General features: G+C 36.6%; 1 protein-coding gene across 1 annotated transcript in view; it reads left to right on the top strand.

Annotated features, from left to right (window-relative positions):
• The window catches only part of LOC129431122 (cation channel sperm-associated protein subunit gamma 1-like), a 325,761-nt gene that overhangs the window by 292,625 nt on the left and 23,765 nt on the right, over nt 1-9,371 (top strand). The gene's annotated exons all lie outside the window — the stretch shown is intronic.

The raw sequence follows: 9,371 nt of genomic DNA, 5'->3' as shown, positions 1-9,371 counted from the left end.
CTTTTTAATTTGTGTTTGAATGTGTTTGCTTTCTGCTTCCATGCCATAACATTTATAAACTGGTAGCAGTTCTCACCAGCTGGTACCAACAGTGCCAGACTTGTTACTGCTTCAAATAATGATAATAAAATATATAATGTATATATACCATATATATAATATAAATATGAAGCCATTAGTAATCTATACACTCTCAGAAAAAGTGCAAAAGCTGTCACTGGGGTGGTACCCATTAAATGTTGTTCCTAAAGATTGCATACTGGGACCTTTTAGTATATGAACTTTTTTAAAGGGTACTGTCCCCGTGACAGCTTTTGTACCTTTTTATTTTTTGAGGGTCTATAAGCAAATAGTCTGATCTAAAAGCAATAAATATCTTTGTAAATGTCTTTGCTTTTCCAAGCTTATAATGATAAACCAGGGATCCTCTGACTTTGAAATGTCTCCATCCTTAAAGGACAAGTTTGGTATTTTACACTTAAAGCCCTGTTTTCAGATTGTTTATGATGAAATCGGTTTCGACTAAAATTTGGACATATGATGCTGGCACGAGAATCCTCGGGTGTTTATTGTATCCCCTCCCACCTCTATAATGGCTGTATAGGTGCACAGGAACAATCCTTTCTAAAATGCATTAAACTTTCGTTTACAAAGACGTGAAACTCACCGAGTGGTCAGGGGTGTTCACTGATATGCTCACACAAAAATCGCTGCAAAAGATGCAAAACCCGAAAATTCTCAGGCCAGCATCAAATGTCCAAATTTCAGTCAAAACCGTTCTATTTCATCACAAACAATCCGAAAACAGGGCTTTAAGTGTAAAATACCAAACTTGTCCTTTAACAGAAGTAATCCACGCATCTCCAATGGGGTTAATGAAGGTCTTGTGGGACCTTTATTGACCCTTTGGAGCCGTGTGGATTACTTCTATGAAGGATGAATGCACTTTTGGGGGTTAATAGTCAGAAGTTGTTCCCTGATCACTGTTTTCTTATGGTATAAAGCTTGGAAGAGCAAGAAAGTTTATTAAAATAACTCAAAAAGTGTTTGAAAGATGATGGACATATGTATCTTGGATTCATAAAATGGCCCTGATATGTCACTAGACATTAAGAAATCATTTTCATTTCAAATACTTATATCACTGACAACCAACCCAGTCTCACGGCAGTTCGTGCCATAGTCACGTAATTTAATCTATTGATTCGTGTTCATGGACACGATTTTCCCCTTTTTTTCGTGCTAGTCAGAACGACTTTCAATCTAATGTATTTCAATAGGAAGTATTTTTCGTGCCTGCACCACGTTTTTTTGTCCTATTATTTTTTCGTGTTTTTCAGCACGAATTTAATCTAATGTATTGCAATAGTATATACCCGGGAGCTGTATTGTTTTACTTTATTTGTCATTAATTTATTACACTTTAAGCGCTACTTTACTCAACATTTAATCAGGAGATAATTATCCTTTTTTATTTGTTTAATATTCACGATGATCGCAATTGTAAACCATCGTCAGCAGTACATAATTGTTAATTTACGAGACTGCAGAGTTTTGCTACTGCAATCGTTTCCAAATGTTGCCGTTTTTTCTAAGAAATATTGATTTTTCGATCGGTTTCGTGTGTCAAATACAAGAGTAAATACAGTACCCATGAGCCTTATCGACATCTACTATGGTGAAGGCACCAGCTAAAACTACATGTGGGCCCGCTGCAGATCACAATATTTTCTCAACACATGAACACTAACGTGTGCTTGATAGTTCAACAATACGATGTTATGGCCATCAATTTTCATTGTTTCTACTTTGATTGTAAAAAAAAGTCCGTTTCGGACGCCTGCATTTCCCAGAATCCTCTCTGCCTCCGTTGCTATGGAATCTGAGCCAGTCCTCTTTGCTATTGGGTGATTTCTTCTTCGGCACTCGTAACTTACAGGGATTCTCTCATTACGCGTAAATCACTGTCCAGGTAAGTTTAAAGTTCACTATTTGTTTAAATGTTATAATTCACGCCTTTCTTTTGGCATTAGGCTGACATTGCCATACCCGTACGAAAATTAACCATGTTTTGTGGTAAAAGTGTAGTAACTACGGTTTGTGTATCGATTATTTGCAAAAATGGTTTACTAAACCAAACATGGTTTAACTTTTTTTTTTTCAAAATCATGCTTCTTTCTTAACTTGCAACCTAACTCTATATACGGCATCTGTTGTACCTGTCTGTCCAGCTGTGTGTTTGTCCTTCTGTCTTTGTCTGCTTTGCAATGACCACCAGATAAACCCCCCGCTACCAAGAGGGGCTCATGGCTCTTGAGCTGAACCATGACCACATTCTAGCTGAAGCCAAGGTTAGAGTTTTTATTTACCTGTTAGTTTATACTTAAACATAATGGATGTGGGACAACTTAAAATAAAAATGATAAATATGGAAAAGAGATGAGTGTTGAAGATTTCATACGGTATATTGTAATAGCAACTTATTTAGCAACTAACATCCTATAATGCTCTGTGGCATGTTTTTTAATAAGGTAATATATTTTGGAAAAGAGAGGTTTCATCCCCTGAGTTTCTATGCCAAGGCTCATTTAGGTGTTTCAATACTTACATTATGCTGTGTTTCCTTTTAGTTGTTGCATGTCTTTCACGTCCTGTACCTTTATTAGTCTTACAAGAAATATTCACTTCAACACACACAGAGCAGCTGTGGAGACGAAACGTTTATGCCCTAGAAGAGACCCTTCACAGACCTCTAAAAGGATCTTTGTTGGCTGGGGCAAGCCGAGGGGGAGGCAAGGAGGGTGACGCCAAGCCTCAGCTACAGGGTATATCTGAATTATTTCTAAATTGTAGGAATTGAAATGTAAATGGTGGACCAAATCAAATCACGGAATAACATTGTAATTGTATTTGAGTATTAACAGTTTAAAACATTTCAATATGACAAAACACATAAAAAATAGAGTATAACACTTAAGTAAACTATCATGTCAAGTACTTGGTAATGTCTTTACCAAATGCTTAACAGAAATACATCTGATTTCATAAACAGTTCTGGATATAAATTGAAAAAGATCATGTATGTAGTGATAGCCTAACCTGTTCTGTGTACTGTTACAGTCACTTTTACAGGTTGAGTGCTTCCTGTCATCCATTGTGGAGTTTCCACTTAACTGTACCCTCAGCAAAACTAAATCCTCATGAGGAATTTGGTAAATCGCATTTATTAATTTGAGTTTAATATTATTTAGTCAATAATATTAAACTTTAATTTCTTAAAGTATGCTTGCTAAGAATTAATGCACAGTGCCCTGCTTTATGGTTTAAGATGCATGTTTTTGGGGGGATTTGAGAAACCAGATAAAAACACATTTAAGAGAAAAGTAAATCTAGGACCTTCTTGCTGTGAGGGGATAGTGCTAAACATTGAGCCACTATGCAATCCTATACAAAATAATCAAACCTAGAATCCAACTAAATCTTGAGTAGTTTGGTTTAGTGTGTTATTTTTATATGAGTTATTCACCTAAAATAATGTTAATTTCTTTTTCTCCCTAGGTGCAGAGAGTGGTTCTGTGGGGGGACCCTGATTTATTACGTCACAAAAAACAGCCCCTCCACAAAAGGGAATGTGTAATTAATAGGTTTTTTGAAGCCATCCTTCCAACCAAATGCATCATTAAAGGGGGAGATGGATATTGCACTCAACACAAGGTATGTTCTCAAAAAAGCCCTAATTTTGATGTTTTTATTTGTCTTCAGCCAGTAACAGGTAAACTAAACTAGTGGTTTTCTTTCTTTTTGGCAGTCGGCAAGATGACAGCCCGCTGTTGTAAACGCACAAACGTAATAATTCTTACAGGCAAACCAATCATTTTAATTTCCATCAATGGTAAAACCAATTCACAGTTTAGATTTCCATTTTAGATTTGATGTTTTTCACACTATATTTTGATGTTTTCAATGCTGTGGCATTGTACTTACAATTGCAGTAGAGTCAAAGTGCATTGTATAGCACATCACAATCCAAGTAGGGAATCGTGAGCAAGGCCTGTTGTGGGAGTCTAAACAGGGGTCAACTGCACGCAATTTATGTTTAGTTTTTTATTTTTTATTTTTTGTGATTTTAGATATGTTCATCATTCACCAGTTCTCAATTCCCTGGACTTCAACCTTGCTACACACATGGTATCGTTATTAATCGAAACAAAGACAGATATCTTTATATTTTTGTTCTCTGCAGACAAACAAAAAATGTAAGCTGTTGCAAAGCAATTTGGTGAATTAGCAAATTATACTACTCGAGAAGTTAGGCAGAAGGAGTGCTATACTGGGATTATAGAAACTTATAAGATGTCTCTTAAACATTCACAATGTGCAGAATTAACTAACTGTTATAAAATATAGTATGTGGTAAATGTTTTTTTTTCCAAGGGCGTTTTGACTTGCATCAGCCACTGTATGCCTGTTTTGCAAACAGCAAAGGACCCCAGACCTGAAAGACCTTCTGAGGAGTGGATATTGGTCAGCTTCAATAAACAACACAACACTTTACACACTGGACCTCCTGATCTCCTTTCAAGAACTCAAGGTCATCTCTCCAAGATTTTCCAGACAAGCCTTCGGAAAGCTGCTGGAGCATTGCACGAAGTGTGGAAGAAGAGTAAGTCTAAATGTTATCATTTTATTCAAAACTCCATAAGCAGAGAATATCACAATTACTATTTCATTCTTATATATCTTCCAGTCTGGATATATCAACGGCGATGCACTGCAACGCAGCTTCTTGGAGTTTTCATACTCTTCATTTGAATCAGACCAGCTCTGCTGTGGTGCTCCTTTCACCTGCCCAGCCTGACCGCTAGAATTGGTGGCTGCTTCAGCAGATCGAAACAGAAAGCTATATCGCTTTTGCCCAAACAGAAGGTGGTCTTTATTCCAGTATTTTTATTGGTTTATTTATTTACTTTAATTGATGGATTTCCTATTTTTCTTTCTTAGCTCTGGTGATCCTGTTTTTTGTGGCTGAAGACAGTGGTGTCTAGATTTGTCAACACCATACAAATAGCACTGAAAATGCAAGTTTTAATCATAACTTGATAAAATAGTTGTTACACAAAAAATCTTGTTCGGAGTTGATTTCTACTTTTGCCTACCAAGTACTCCTAAATTAAAATAGGAATAAATGCCATATACTGTATTGTATGACACCATCACTTTAATTTGATTTGTTGTGTTTGTTGTGTGTTTCATAGACTGTGGCTTGCAAATATTGGCCATTCTTGAAGAAAGTTGCTAGTGTCCTTCCTGATCTTCAGGAGCTGACCTCAATGAAAACTTTCCTTAATGTTATGTATGCTTGAGCCATGCTTCAAAGTGTGAGGTATGTATAATATTTTTGCTTCATATGTACATGTGTAATGTACATTCATAAAAAATAGAAGTTAATGGCTTGACTACACTATTTAGATTCCTTTTGGCATAACCATTTCTTGTAAAGGTTGTAAAAGCCCTTTGAGGACAAATGTGATATTGGGCTATATAAATTAAATTGATTTGAATTGAATTAGTCTTGAATTCTTAAATTAGTCTTCCACCATTTATTCACAGATTAAATGAAGTGGTAGGAACCAGGAAGGAACAGGGACAACCACCGGTGAGTGGAGCAAGTGAACAGCTACCTTTCACGTTGTGCCCGTACAACCAAATATATGTCCAAAGCAGGTGATCAGAGTGTTTGTAAGATTTTTGCATACTTTTTTATATTGAGCGTCATAGCCTCATTATTTGCTTTCAACAGCACGGGTGGACATGCTTACATTGCATGCAATAGGCTGGAACCATAAAAAAGTATCTCTCTACATCAGGCACTTTCCACAATATATGTGAAAGTAAGTTTTTATTTTTTTATAAATGTTTTGTGTGTCTTTTAGTTGTTGTGTGCATTTTGCCTGTTGTTAATTGTACAATGTACAACAATCCTGATTATTGAATAACTCTGTTCATCAGACTTGTCTGAGACTCCAGCACGAGACTGCAAGGCTAGCAGAACTAAAAACAAAGCTACATTGCACAGATGAAGTGGCGTCACAATGGCTTTCTGATGTGAAAGAATGGGCAGCTGATGGTAAGCGAGAACAATATTCTTCCCACTATTATCTGAAATTTTAGGTGTGATATTAAACAAGTGCCAAAGTTGGTAGGCTTATCATCTATTTCTTAACCTCCTAAGACCTGGTGTGTCCACATACGTGGACATCACATTTTTTGTTGTTTGCAACAAAATACTTTATTCTGTGTAACTGGAACCTGGTACACAAACGTGAACAATTACACTGCTTCATTTTCGAAAAAAATATTTGGTTATTTATTAGTTTTTCCTAACCCCAAATAGCTGGAAGAAATCTAAAATGCAAGCCAAACCAAAGCTCGGGTCTTAGGAGGTTAAACAGTTGGTGAGATCTCCTGCCACCAAAAACAAGCCAACGTCATCTCACCATCAGATGTTATTGCACATTTATGTTGTGTTTATGTTTATTATAGTTTCTTTGCAGGAACCATACATATCAAGTTCAGTAAAGTTGTTTAAACCATTAAAATGGCTTTTATATACAAATGTATCCTCTGAAATGTTTGTGTGTTGTTTAAACAGTGAATTTGCTTTCATTATCACTTCTACAGAGACATCAGAAACATCTCATGCCAGTCAAGACACCACACACAGAGAACTTCAGCAGTCAATTGAGGGGCTTTATCTTAGTGTGATGCTGCGCAAGCAAACTCTCTACTGTCAAAATGGTATAACTATTATAATTTAATAGCTTGACAAATTCAAGCTAATGTATGCATCCTACTTTCCAACAACAATTACATGGAATTAGCATTTAATTCTGAATTCTGTTCTTGTTATGTCTAGTCTGTAGGATTTATGTAGCTGTAACATTTTAGCTTCCTCCCCTAAATGGATCTTTCAGTTACCTCTTTGTCAATCTAAATAGTAATTTTCACACAAAATTCAATTACTGCTTTCCCTTTTGCTTGTAACATTTTGTATTGGTGAACAGTTCACAAATCCCTGTAAATGTCTTTCTAGACAGCAGCAAGCTTCGCCACCGCCTTCGAAGAAAGCTGGCAGAGGACAAAAAGCTCCTTCTTCAGGAGATACAGAAATACAATGATCTTGTACTAGACTCTCTGCCACAAACATTGGCTGTGGTGCATTCCCTCACTGGAGAGAGCAGTGTGTCTCAGATATGGCCGTGGGACGTTCATGGCAGTGGTATGTCACTATTCAGGTACTTCACAAGAATTTATTTACAGTTTTGCTTTATAGAGTATTCTGAACAAAAGCATGCAACATAGTCAGTGTTAAAATATTCATTTAATTTATTGGTGTTTGCTTATTGTGTATCAGTTTGTAAAAAGTATGTATAATGCTATAATGCAATATTGTCTCAAATTAACATATAACTGTTATTGATTCTTTGCAAACATTTCAGTCAAGAAACGATTGCATGACCAAGTGATGTTGACAATGCGACTGCACGAGGAAAGGGGCATTGTGGTGTTGCAGATGGCACAACACTGCACGTAGTTGCAGAGCCTGGCAGTGGCTGTGAAGAACAAGATGGCTGAGGAGGGTAAGTAAAATGAAAATCCTGTCAATTCAAAGTATGAATAAAGAAGTCACCCTCAGTCTCCGAACTTGCATGGAGTAGAACGGTTATTGCACTCTTTACGATGGTCATTTGGCTTGAACATAATAAAATAGGCATTATAGTTGTTGTTCACAACAAATACGGCTTTGCTAGACTGTGATTTAGGTAGTACTAGTTTAACACAGTTAAATATTTAACACAATGCCAGTTTTTTTGATTCACAAAAGTGTTAAAGGGGTCATATTATGACATGTTTTATTGTGTAAAATAAATTTTTGGTGTCCCCAGAATGCATATGTGAAGTTTAAGCTTAAAATACCCCACAGATAATTTATTATAGCATGTGAAAATTGCCACTTTGTAAGTGCGAGCAAAAACATGCCATTTTGGAGTGTGTGCTTTAAAGGAAACGGCCAACATCTAAACCTGAGTTAAGAAAATAACACGTAACACAGAGATGGTGATAGAGAGAATAATGTAAAAGATTGCAGATCTTCATCAGTGTTACTTTTTAACACACTTTAAGATTGGGACTATATATATATTTGCATCTCTAACTGTACGTTCACAACGCTGGTGGAGACTGCGTCAAAAAACGCTCTGGCTGCCCTGCAAACTACGGGTTGCCGCCAAACGTTTTCTCTGACTTCCGGCCACATTAACGCTCTCGTCGGTGGCGGTGTGAATGCATAGTAAGGAAACTGGCATTATTAACTCTGTCAATTAACTCCAACTCTGAAAAACAATTTACTCTGAATATGTTAAATGTACTCTTTAGGTGTTCAATTCAACTCAGAAATGTTTAACACTGAAATTTCCAATTTTGCTGTGTACTTAAGCACAACTATATTGAAGAAGAAAACGGTTAACCAAAAGGACCTATCAGACATTGGCTGAAACACAAAATGCTTTTTTCTGCTTTTGGTCTTTCTGCATTAAATTACCTCAGTGAGCCATCATGTTGCCTCGGTTTATACAGAATCATCTTGCCGGGTACCATTGCAACAATGCACAGAAAAATGACAGCCATTCTTGTATGTAGATTTAAATGGGTGACATTTTTTTACTCCATTGAAGTTCTTTGGCCTCAAAAAGCAAAATTAATATCAAGTTAGTTTGTCTTTAATGTAATCTCTTTTGTATTTTAGACAAGGGAAATGAAGGACTTTGCTGTCTCTTAAGAAGATCGTCAGTGGTGTCAGAAGGGTTACAAGTCGTCCTTCAACAATACAAGACTGCATTAGGTCTTGAGGCCTCTGTCCTTCTACATGTTGAAGAAGAAGATCAAAGTGACCTCAGCAGTCCAGATACCAGCGAGGATGAAGAGGAAAACTTAATTTAGGTATTTTATTTATTTATTTATTTATATGTATGTATGTTTGTTCTCAAAAATTGACCAGAGGCTGTTCCATCAAAGTGGATAAAGGAAAAGATTTTTGATATGTCTCACTAATTTAAGTGGGAGTTCTGTTCCATTACTGTGGCTTAAGCCCAGTTCAGATCAAAGATTCACAACAAGACAAAGCTGTTTTAAAAGTTAACAGGGGGAAGTTGCAGCAACATGAACTGGCTCGTCTCAGCTCTACTCAAGCCAGCTAATGGGGTTGCTGCAATACAGCTTGTCAATTTGCCAGCTGCTGGTTTTAAAAGGATTCAACACACAGTCAGCTTGTAACAGAGTCAACTGGTCAAGTCACTATTCAACTAAGTCAA

The sequence above is a fragment of the Misgurnus anguillicaudatus genome, chromosome 13, assembly GCF_027580225.2.
Source record: "Misgurnus anguillicaudatus chromosome 13, ASM2758022v2, whole genome shotgun sequence".
Taxonomy (NCBI): domain Eukaryota; kingdom Metazoa; phylum Chordata; class Actinopteri; order Cypriniformes; family Cobitidae; genus Misgurnus; species Misgurnus anguillicaudatus.
The sequence above is the reverse complement of the archived record's forward strand: the minus strand, read 5'-3'. Positions and strand labels throughout refer to the sequence as shown.